The following is a 12453-nucleotide window of genomic DNA, read 5'->3' as shown; positions in this document are numbered from 1 at the left end:
ACTGACCAGGAGCTCTATAAGAAACTTCAGGCTCTCAAATTTAAAAAGGCATGCGGACCTGATGGCATCCTAAATGAGATGCTCAAACTCACTACTGCAAAATTTCAATTGGCTATATTAAAACTGTTTAATTTGATCCTGAGTGTAGGTTATTTCCCTGACATCTGGAATCAAGGACTCATTTTAATCTTTAAAAACTGAGACAAATTTGACCCTAACAATTACAGAGGCATTTGTGTGAACAGTAACCTGGGGAAGGTTTTCTGTAGTATTATAAATGTAAGAGTTCTAAACTTCCTTAATAAGCACAATGTCTTGAGTAAAAGCCAAATTGGATTTATACCAAAACATCGCACAACTGATCATATTTACACCCTACACACCCTGATAGATAAACATGTCCACCAAAATAATACCAAAATATACGCTTGCTTTATCGACTTCCAAAAAGCATTTGATTCTATTTGGTATACAGGACTGTTCTACAAAGTTATTGAAAGTGGTGTAGGGGGTAAAACATATGACATAATTAAATCAATGTATGATGACAATACGTGCAGCGTTAAAATTGGCAAGAAAAGAACAGAAGTCTTTAACCAGGGGCGGGGCCTTCGTCAGGGTTGTAATCTGAGCCCTGCACTCTTCAATATTTACATCCACGAATTGGCCACTATTCTAGAAAAATCCCCAGCCCCTGGTGTTAGTCTCCATAATTCAGAGGTTAAATGCCTACTCTTCGCAGATGACCTATGCCTGTTGTCACCCACAGCACATGGACTACAGCAGAGCTAGGACCTGCTAGAGCAGTACTGCCAGACCTGGGCCCTGGAAGTAAACCCCAAAAAGACTAAAATAATGATTTTCCAGAGAAGATCCAGATCTCAGGGAATTAGACCAAAGTTCTCAATTGGTACAAAATATATAGAGTACTGCACACACTACAATTACTTAGGTTTAAAAATAAGCTCAACTGGACACCTTAATGAGGCAGTGAATGAACTGAGAGAGAAAGCACTCAGGACATTCTACGCCATTAAAAAGCAAATTCAAATTGAAATGCCTACTAAAATTTGGCTAAAACTAATTGAATATGTCATTGAACCAATTGCACTTTATGGCAGCGAGGTGTGGGGTCCACTTGCAAACAAGATTTCATCAAATGGGACAAACATCCCATTGAAACCCTGCATGCAGAGTTCTGTAAGATTCTCCTACATGTCCAAAGGAAAACTACAAACAATGCATGCAGGGCAGAATTAGGCAAATATCCACTAATAATAAAAACTCAAAAAAGAGCAATTCAGTTTTGGAAACATCTAAAATACAGTGACCCCTTCTCATATCACTACCAAGCCCTGCAATGCCAAGAGCTGAGCAAAGAAAAGAGTCCCCTCATCCAGCTGGTCCTGGGGCTGAGTTCACAAACCTGTTCTACTAACACACTGAAGCCTCAGGACCAGAACATCCAATCAATCAGGATAAACCAAATTACAACACAGTCAAAACAAAACTATATTGCTTATTGGGAAACACAAGCACAAAGACAAAGCAAAATGCAGTGCTATCTGGCCCTAAATCGACAGTACACCGTGGCTAAATATTTGACCATGGTTATTGATCAAAACCTTAGAAAAACCTTGACAAAGTACAGGCTCAGTGAGCACAGCCTTGCCATTGAGAAGGGTAGACACAGGAAAACCTGGCTCCCTGTAGAGGAAAGGCTGTGCAACCACTGCACAACAGCAGAACCAGAGACAGAGCTGCATTTCCTGACAAAATGTCAAAAATATAAAACAATTAGAGTGTCATTTCCCCAAATTTGAAACTCTTATTCAAGGTTTCAAAGACCTCTCTGATGAGAGTAGGCTCTGATGAGAGTAGAGAGTAGGCTCTGCGTCCTCCCTGTTGGGGGAGGACGCAGAGAGCTGTGGGTTGGCAGCGCACTACATTGCTGCCTGCCATAAGATGAGGGACAGTGTCTGACAGACCAATCAACCTGCACATGTCCTCTACTGTATGTTTATTGTTATTGTTCAATGTATGGTTATTTTGACCCTTGGTTATTGTTGTTACTGTTGTCCCGTTGACAATTTTGATTCTCATTTTTATATTGTAAATAAGCTTTGGCAATATGTACACTGTTACGTCATGCCAATAAAGCAAATTGAATTGAATTGAATTGAATTGAGAGAGAGAGAGAGAGAGAGACAGATAGAACAGAGATATAGGAGAGAGAGAGAGAGAATGTTCTCTGCTGATCCTTAGACCTGAGGCTGTCTACTGCTGTGTTATAATGATCTGTTGTTTTCGTTCAAATAGCTAAATAACCTCCACCTGTATTACATTGAATTAACATGACTTAGTACAGAATACAGATACTCTGCCTTAGAGCATTACATTGTTTATGTTTCTGGTGCTCTTGCTGTGAGCTCCCAGACACCCTTGTGGTTGGCATGTGGTCTGCTCGTTAACGAGCACAGGGTTAGTCTTGCATAACTAACCCTGTGGAGACACACAATTCAGTCCCATTAAACATTCTATTTTCCCGATCCCTAACCTTAACACCAAAACCTAACCCTAGATCCTAACCCTAACCCTAGATCCTAACCCTAAAAAGAAACCTGAATCTAATTCTCACCCTAACACTAAATCTCCTAGAAAAATAATTTGACCTTGTGGGGGACTAACAAAATGTCCCCAGTTAGTACATTTTTTGTTTATTTACTATTCTTGTGGAGTATGTCTGGTTCCCTCAAGTATAGTTAAACACGCACACACACACACACACACACACGCCTGCTGCCTGCTCTGGGCTGTGCTTAGCTTTAAAATGGTAATGAGTAGCGAAATTACAATGCGTAACAGTGAGAGACGTCATATCACTCATTTCAAGGACTTGTGAATCCACTTTTAGATTGATAGTTACTCAAACGAATGTTTTGTTTTTGCTAATGGAGTTTTTACATGTTACACGGACTGAAATCAACAATGTGTGTGTGTGTGTGTGCGTGCGTGTGCGTGTGCGTGTATCCCAGGTCTTACTGAAAGACAGAGAAGAGCAGAAAGGGGCATGTTTGGTGACTATCCATGTCCTCAACACCTGCAGTTGAAAGACAAAAAGAAAGAGAGAGAGAGAAAGAAAGAAAAAAAAGAAATAAAGGGATAAAAGACCAACACCCAAATCTGATCTTATACAAGCAAAGCGTAATGAAATACTTCATTCTGGAGGGAGGCAGGTAGACAGAAGCAATCCCAACGGGAATTACATGTCATTCACTTTCCTTTTATTGTCATCCAGCGATCTAATTTCCGTTAGGTAGCAGGGGAAGGGGAAACTATGCTGACTCTCGGATGGAAAAGATTGTTTGCCAATGAATTACGGAAACCTGTCTCATCATTTTCTCTGGTATCTCTCTCGCAAACAAACTTTAAAAGAAAAAAGCAATTTCTCCCAAGATGGTCCTTGTCAGGTTTCGAGAGCAGTGTGCGCTTCTGGAGTGCTGTTAGACAGAGTTGTGAAGTATTCTAACCCAGAAAAACAGTGTGAAATAAGCAGAGAGGAATTTCATCTCCGATTCAGAGACTCATACGTACGGAAGAGTAAAACATTACTCCATTCGCCTGCAACTGAGCTCAAGTGAATTCTGGAATGGAAAAAGGAGGAACACAACAAAAACAGTGTGAGCGGAAATTGGAATATTCCCTAAAGAATGATGGCTCTGCCAGGCCAAATTGTTTTACCATTATGACATCACAGAGGGAGATCATAGGAGGGCAGTGAATCTGGAGTGGAGGTCTCTTCACAAGGGTTATCTCTCTCTGTCCAGCATCCACTGGCCAGGCTGGCTGAGCTAGAGAGCCAGGGTGTGTGATCACACACACTCACAGACATACACACACATACACCACAACATCGTATCACGAGCTCTCAATAACATCTCCCCTGTGAGAGGAGGAGACAGAGACAGAAAGAGGGAGGGAGGGAGAGAGGGAGAGAGAGAGGGGGAGGTACAGTTGGACAGAGTCAGACAAAGAGAGAAAGTGAGAGAGGGTGAGGTTAAAAAGGAGAGAGAGGAAATTGAGAGAGAGAGAGGGAGGCAGAATGAGAGGTAGAGAAAAAAAAAACGTTTGTTCTTGTTTGTCACTCTTGGTCTCCTTCAAACAGCCTAAAAACAGCCTGTCTCAGTGAATCATCAAGGCGATTGACAAATTCACCCTCCAGCTGTCAGTTCAGCCATCCAGATGGGAGATTATACCTCTGCCCTGTCAATACAACAGAGGCGTATACTGCCACAACATCACTGTGGAAAAACACATGCAAAAGTACCAGGGGAAAACAGTATAATACAACAACATCAATACCTTGAAAAGAGCCTTAGAGAATAAATAATGTCAATAAATGGAAGAATGACTGGACATGTTATGGCAACGCCCCAGCTTGTACTCCTCTTTTCCATCTGCATCCAAATTAGATAAAACGTTTAAAGCGACTGAGGAGGAAATAAACATTTGTGCAAACACACTTGAAATAACAAGGCGAATGAGAGAGCATTCAACAGAGGAGTGTGTGTGTGTGTGTGTGTGTGTGTGTGTGTGTGTGTGTGTGTGTGTGTGTGTGTGTGTGTGTGTGTGTGTGTGTGTGTGTGTGTGTGTGTGTGTGCATGGCTAAAGTAACAGGTGGCCAGGCAAGATGCGACACAATGGTTCACCTTTGACCCCTGACCTTGCCTGTCATTGGTTAATGAGCTCACAGGTGCTCATCACACCTCTGTCCTCTTGACACATTGTCATCCTTACCTTCGTGGAGGGGTTAAACTGTCATGGACAGACCTGAGGGAGAGGAGGAGGGGAGGGAGAGCAGGAAAGAGAGAGAGAGAAAGAGAGAGAGAACGAGAGGCACACGCAGGCATACACACGGGCTCGCACGCTCATTTTCAAACACGCTCACACGCACGGGCACGCACACACACACACACACACACACACACACACACACACACACACACACACACACACACACACACACCCGTGTTAAATTGATTGGTAATGCAGGCAGCGGTGGCTGTGGATAATAGCTGTGAAGGTTGACTCTGTGGAGGGTCTTATTAGTGATATTTTTACAGACAAAAATGTTGTGCATGTCTGTGTTCTAACAGTAGGACACACACAGCCTGATGAACCACATTACATAAACGAAAGGCCTTCATTAAATTTAGAATATTGTTAGAGATAAAATACCTGGAAGCTCTACAAATGTACTAAGAACTGTGTGAACTTGTAATCGATCCCTGACAACACCCACGCACAATCACTCACACAATAGCATATTTCGAATTTCGGAAGTGGAGGGGACATTTGGCCTGTACACTTGCCCGTAACTTGCAAAAAGAGAGGGTGGAGCTTCTCGTTCTCGTTGCGCTCCTCGTTCAAGCATCTATTCATCTCTTCTCTTAACATGTATGGACCCAGAATTAATCGAGCATCTGACCAATCAAGCAAGACTTTAGTTCTGGGTTATCCAAGATGATATGTCAATAGGCACACATCACTAAATATCAAGTAAACAACAGAATTTAACACATACTATCTTGCTTTTTAAACAAAATCAGTTGCAGAATACATCTCCCTTTTCCCAGTACAGTAAATCTACAGTGGTAGTTTTCCCCTTGAGCTGTGGGGGGAGAACACAGTGGCACTAGGGGAAGAAAAGCAGAGACGTTTCAATTACAGAACCATGAATAATAGATGCCAATTAATTTGATTAGCATATTCAAATACAGAACGGCACAGCATTATGACTGTGAACCCATCAAATAGGATTAGCTATTAATTGTACAAGCTTTTCAGTAATTCAAGATGAAGCCAGGATCAAATGAATTGCTGCCCACGTACCTGTTTATACACGCAGTTCGGAAGTCCTTGTGATTTCATCAAGGCACGTTCTAGGGAATGAGCTCCAGAGAGGACTCTCAGTGTTCATTTCAGGGCTATTGATGTCGCATTCGGTCCAGAAGACAAAAGAAAGACTTTATTGATTGTTGTTAAGACTTTCAATCACTGAGTGAGTGAGAAGGGTGAGAAGGGAACAGTGAGAAGGGAACAAAATACCTAGGTAAATTCCCTTCTCTCTAAAATGGAGTTATTAATATTTAATATGTGTTAAACAAGATGTGAAGTTTAATTAAACTGCCGTTGTCTTTTGACAAGACAGGGAATTAAACTTTTCTCGAACTTCTTTCCGCCCAGCTGAGTGTCCCGCTGGGATGAAGGGCTGCCTGCACAGAGAGGGAAAGGACTGCAGCTTTCATCATGCCATCCACCCCACAGAATCTCCCAGGATGCAATGCTCCACAAGGAACCAGAGGCTATTCAAGGCATTAAATGGTTATGCAAAATGATACTATTTTTAGGAACACTTTCTCCTGATATACCCAAGTCTGTAGGACGTATTCTAAAGTAAAGCTCAAACATGCTTCGACCGTTGACATAATTCATAGTTTAACATTCTAGACAAACACACAACAGAATTCCCATCATTAAAGGCCCAGTGTGGTCAAAAACGTGATTTCCTGTGTTTTATGTATATATCACACTATGAAGTTGGAATAACTACTGTAAAATTGTGGAAGTGATAATGCTGTTTTAGTGTAAGAGATGTTTGAAAGGACCGCCTGAAATTTCGGCCTTTTCTGGTGGGATGGAGTTTTGGCCCGCCTGGCGGTGACATCACCTGGCGGTGTAAGTTTATAGACCAATAACAAAGAGAGTTTCAAACCTCTCTGCCAATAACAGCTAGTTTTCAGGTTACATATCCCTGGTCCAATTAGATCCCTCACTCAGACCACTCCCAGACACTCCTAACAACATTCTAGCTTTAGAAATTGTTCTTGGCTAAGAAGCTTTTTATTTGAATTGAACAAAATAACAGTAAGGTATTTCATTGTTACCCAGAAATGATTTGATATTGAGATAAAAACGTCTGCATTTGGCCTTTAAAGTCCTTGGTGAGAAAATCCAAGGACAGACAGATACTCCATATAGCCCCCACACTCACCCACTCATCCCCATTACATAGCTAGAGCACATCAGCAAGGAAGGCCCCATATTGGATGACTTTAGACATATTCTGTAATATTTTATAAAACCCACAATCACAATGTGAAGATGTGGGCTTTGGGTGGGTTGTGATCCAATCAAAATCAAATCCGTCCACCAATCCTAGCCCTGCGTGTATCGTTTCAAATAAAACTCTGATCCCACACGCTCAACCTCACGTTGCAACGTCAAGCACACACAGCACACGATACACACTTACAATATGATCCCAGATTGTTTTGAGGAGTATATTCTCATCTTTTGAGTCCTTAGTCAGCTAAGACACTATCTATTCATCCATTGTCTGGAATGACCGCTGCATTTACCCTCTTCCAAGATAAGCCTCGCATTCATATCCTGACCTGGTTTAAACTACAGCACTAGGCAAGGCTCCCTTGTAAAATGGATTTCTGTCTCGATGCCTGATCAGATAGAGGACGAATGAGATAGTGTGGGTTTTGATGGTGCGGATTTGAGGCAGAGGAGTATGAGAAGTGGACAGAAGGACCGGGTGACTTCAGAGTGCTTTCAAAAAGAGAGGAAAACACACCCGCGTCAATTAACTGTGCATTAGGATTGACTCTCTCATTATTCATTTCATTTCTCTGTCTCGTACAGTTGCGACTAGATGGAGTACGGCTACTACTTTTCGTAGCAGGTTAGGAGATCATTTTAGCTAACCTAACCCTAACTCTTTCCCTAAACATTTTCCTAACCTGCTATGTTAATTCTCCTAACCTGCTATGTTAATTCTCCTAACCTGCTATGTTAATTCTCCTAACCTGCTATGTTAATTCTCCTAACCTGCTATGTTAATTCTCCTAACCTGCTATGTTAATTCTCCTAACCTGCAGCGTAAGTTCAACTAACCTGCCACTTAACTATTTAGAGGGAAGTGGCATTAGAAGACATTATTATTATTCCCCTCTTGAAGAGCCAGTCAAACTGTTCATTAATAAAAGAAGGAGAGAAGGAGGGGAGGGGAAGAGTGGAGCAGAGGGTAAGATATGTAGTGACAACCTCATGTCATCAGGCTTCCATTCTTTACAGTAGTAATTATTTTTCATTACAGCCCTGAGACGACTACTAATCTAGACCTCTGCTCGCATCCATCCTCCTCAACTCCCCTCATATCCTCTCCTCTCCATCCCCGCTCATCCCACCTTTTGGACCAATTTTGAATGAATACATAAACTCTTTACACGCAGTCGGAGAAAAGAAAAGCTACAACTCCTATCATTTGAAATAAGACTTTTAAAACAGCAGGGTTTTAAGTTTCCTCGTGTGAATGTAGGACTTTCATTTCTCTGTGTGAATATTTTAGTTTGTGTGTTCCACCATTGGAAATAAAAGCAACCCACATCTGATCATCTACTGGCGCTAAGAACTAACACGGAGTCCGATGGAAGTGGAGCATCGGTCATTGAAAGGGGGGTTGGAAACCAAGAAGCCAAACAGTGGGCAGCCTTACATCAACAACACAAGAGAAATGACATCACAGCAACTCAAGAGAAGTGACATCACAACAACACAAGAGAAATGACATCACAACAACACAAGAGAATATGACATCACAACAACACAACAGAAATGACATCATAACAACACAACAGAAATGACATCATAACAACACAACAGAAATGACATCACTACAACACAAAAGAGAGGTGACCTCACAACAGAACAAGAGAAATGGCTACCCGGACTATTTGCATTGTGTGCCCCAACCCAACCCCTCTTTTACGCTGCTGCTACTCTCTACTCTCTCATATATGCATAGTCACTTTAACTATACATTCATGTACGTACTACCTCAATTGGGCCAACCAACCGGTGTTCCCGCACATTGGCTAACCGGGCTATCTGCATTGTGTTCCGCCACCCACCACCCGCCAACCCCTCTTTTACGCTACTGCTACTCTCTCTTCATCATATATGCATAGTCACTTTAACCATATCTACATGTACATACTACCTCAATTAGCCTGACTAACCAGTGTCTGTATGTAGCCTCACTACTTTTATAGCCTCGCTACTGTTATTTTTCACTCTCTTTTTACTGTTGTTTTATTTCTTTACTTACCCACTGTTGACCTAATACCTTTTTTGCACTCTTGGTTAGAGCCTGTACGCAAGCATTTCACTGTAAGGTCTACACCTGTTGTATTCGGCGCACGTGACAATTAAACTTTGATTTGATTTGAAATGGCATCGAAACGACATGAGATGAATGGCACCACGATAATAAAAGGTGAGGTGACATCACAACAAGAAGGAGCATTGCAAGCATCCATCAAACAGAACGACATCCTAACAACCGACAACCCAAGTCTTAATTGTCTTAAAGAGCACACCATGCATCCTTAATACTAAACACAGTCCTCATCTACACACTGTCGCTGACGTCCCATTCACTGATAATAATGTGTTTGCGAGTAGCCCCGGGCTACAGCGTGTCTCTGTTAGTTTAACACCGGAGCGTTGTGTAAATTACTTTTATCATTAAAGCATGAAGACTCATCAAATATGAATGGGATATTGATGCAGGGACTGTTCCAACAGAGAGGGCTGTTATATATATTATTAAAAGACTGAATATAGAGCTACACATATGAATGACGTCAGACTCCGCTTTTACAAGACAGGCAGTTCTGAGGTGGTTTCCCCTGGTCACAGAGAGGGCAGTGTCGTAGAGAGAACAGCCGTGCTCCTTCAGGTAAACACAATCAACACGCTATGGCAGATATTGTTCTGGACTGCTGCTGAGTCTGGGAGTTCTAACAGGAGGTTTAGATCAATTTCTGGGAATACGAGAGAGATGGTGGAAATAGGGGGGCGGAGGGGGAGGAGAGCGAGTAGGGAACGAAGAGTTCACCATCTCATCAATATTCAGTGCTGGTGCACAATGTTTGGCTGAAGATTGCGCTCATAAAACAAGGTCTGTACAGTACATATTCGTATAACACCAACCAAAGTACACTGAGTTGACAAAACATTAAGGACACCATTAAGGACATCTATGTCATGGAAAGGACACCTTTCCATGACATAGATCAACCAGGTGAATCCAGGTGAAACCTATGATCCCTTATTGATGTCACTTGTTAAATGCAATTCAATCAATGACGGGGAGGAGACAGGTTAAAGAAGGATTTTTAAGCCTTGAGAGAATTGAGACATGGATTGTGTGTGTGTGCCATTCAGAGGGTGAATGGGCAAGACAAAAGATTTAAGTACCTTTGAATGGGGTATTGTAGTAGGTGCCAGGCGCACCCTTTTATGTCCAGAACAGCAACGTCGCTGGGTTTTTCCACACTCAACAATTTCCCATGTGTCTCAAGAATAGTCCATCACCTAAAGGACATCCAGTCAACTTGACACAACTGTAGGAAGCATTGGAGTCAACATGGGTCAGCATCCCTGTGGAACGCTTTAGACACCTTGTAGAGTCCATGCCCCGACTAATTGAGGCTGTTCTGAGGGCGAAAGGGGAGGGGGTGCAACTAAATATTAGGAAAGTGTTCTTAATGGTTTCTACACTCAGTGTATATCTGCAACCGCTAGAGTAGCATTCACTATCATCGTGCTGGTTTTGGAATACAAATGGGTGATATGGACAAAGAGAGAAAGAAAGAGAGAGACAGAGAAAGAAAGAGAGAGAACGAGAGAGAACTGAAGACATCTGAGAGTCACATCAGCGATACCAATTACAGCTCAGGGGCTCATTTCCTAATCAGAGCTCTAATGAAGACTAATGTGCAACCTTTTGTGTGTGTGTGTGTGTGTGTGTGTGTGTGTGTGTGTGGGAGAGCGTGCGTGCGTGCATCCATGCATGTGTGTGTGCCTGTCTGCTACATTCTGTATCCATTTCTGGGAATGGGAGAAAGATGGTGGTAATAGAGGAAGGAGGGGAAGGAGAGAGGAGAGGGACAGAAGAGTAAAGAGAGTGAAAAGGAGAAAGTGTGAGATAAATTGCAAGAAAATTAGAGAGAAACGGAGCGAGAGAGTAACAGTAAAAGAGTGGGACAAACAGAGTGAGAGAATCTAGAAGTATTGGGAATGAAGGAGGCTGTATGTACATGCCTGTTAGCCTGTATGAAGGAGGCTGTATATATGCCTGTTAGCTTTGGGCTGCATGCTGGACTGTACAGTAGTTGCCATGGACTACACTGTATTGCCGTTTGGGAAATTAAATAGTCATAGAGACGGAGGAAGTTGAGCAACCCTCGAGACACCCAAACAGATGGACCCTCAAATCCTACCTCACTGAACCAGAACAACACAAACACAATTAGTACACACTCTGCTTTCTTGGATTTCACCATTTCATCAGTATTCAGTGCTGGTGTAAGATTATGGTGTGGTTTAACATAACGCTATGATTTATGGCTCAAGATTGCGCTCGTAAAAACAAGGTCTGTACAGTACATATTTGTATAACACCAACCAAAGTATATGTGCAATTGCTAGAATAGCATTCACTATCCCTGTTGGAATACAAATGGAAGACATGGACAAAGAGAGAGAAAGAGAGAGAACTGACATCTGAGAGTCACATCAGCAACTCCAATTACAGCTCAGGGGCTCATTTCCTAATCAGATCTCTAATGAAGACTGATGTGCAACCTCTTTGTCTGTCTGTCTGTCTGTCTGTCTGTCTGTCTGTCTGTCTGTCTGTCTGTCTGTCTGTCTGCTTGCCTGCCTGCCTGCCTGCCTGCCTGTCTGTCTGTCTGTCTGTCTGTCTGTCTGTCTGCGTGCGTGCGTGTGTGTGCGTGCTACATTCTGTTTAAATTGTCAGCTATGGGCACATTATTTGCAACATTGTCAACACTAATATGCTGCTGTTATAATGGTAGATATAAAGTCGGGGACTGTAATACATGCATGGCTATACCTACAGTGTGAAGCACTCTTAACTACCTAACAAGAACTGTACATATCAACAGACCATCTGTTTGAATGAGGTATGACTGCCAACAGCTATACCCTCAACACACAGTCACTTAAAAAAATGAAATGATTTGCATTTATTACAACCCGTACTGCATAGCATGATAATAATGTGGTTAGGGCGCAGGGAGTGAAGATTGACTGATTATTAGGGAATCGTTCCAGGAGTTTGAGATTCTGAAATTAGATTTTATTGGGGGAAAAACAGCAATTCCCTGCATTATATGCAAAGGTTTGCAAATTTGACCAATCACCACACGGTTACTTTAATACGTAAAGTTGTTAAATCAATAAACCAACAAACCTTTACCCCTGTCAGCACAAGTTCCATGACAAATTTGACAAAATAATCACACATTTTCATGCAAAATGTCAAATTGCCACAGCAAAATCAGAAAACAGAAAAAA

The sequence above is a fragment of the Salvelinus fontinalis genome, chromosome 6 (genome assembly GCF_029448725.1).
Source record: "Salvelinus fontinalis isolate EN_2023a chromosome 6, ASM2944872v1, whole genome shotgun sequence".
Taxonomy (NCBI): Eukaryota; Metazoa; Chordata; class Actinopteri; order Salmoniformes; family Salmonidae; genus Salvelinus; species Salvelinus fontinalis.
This window is presented reverse-complemented; position numbering follows the sequence as displayed.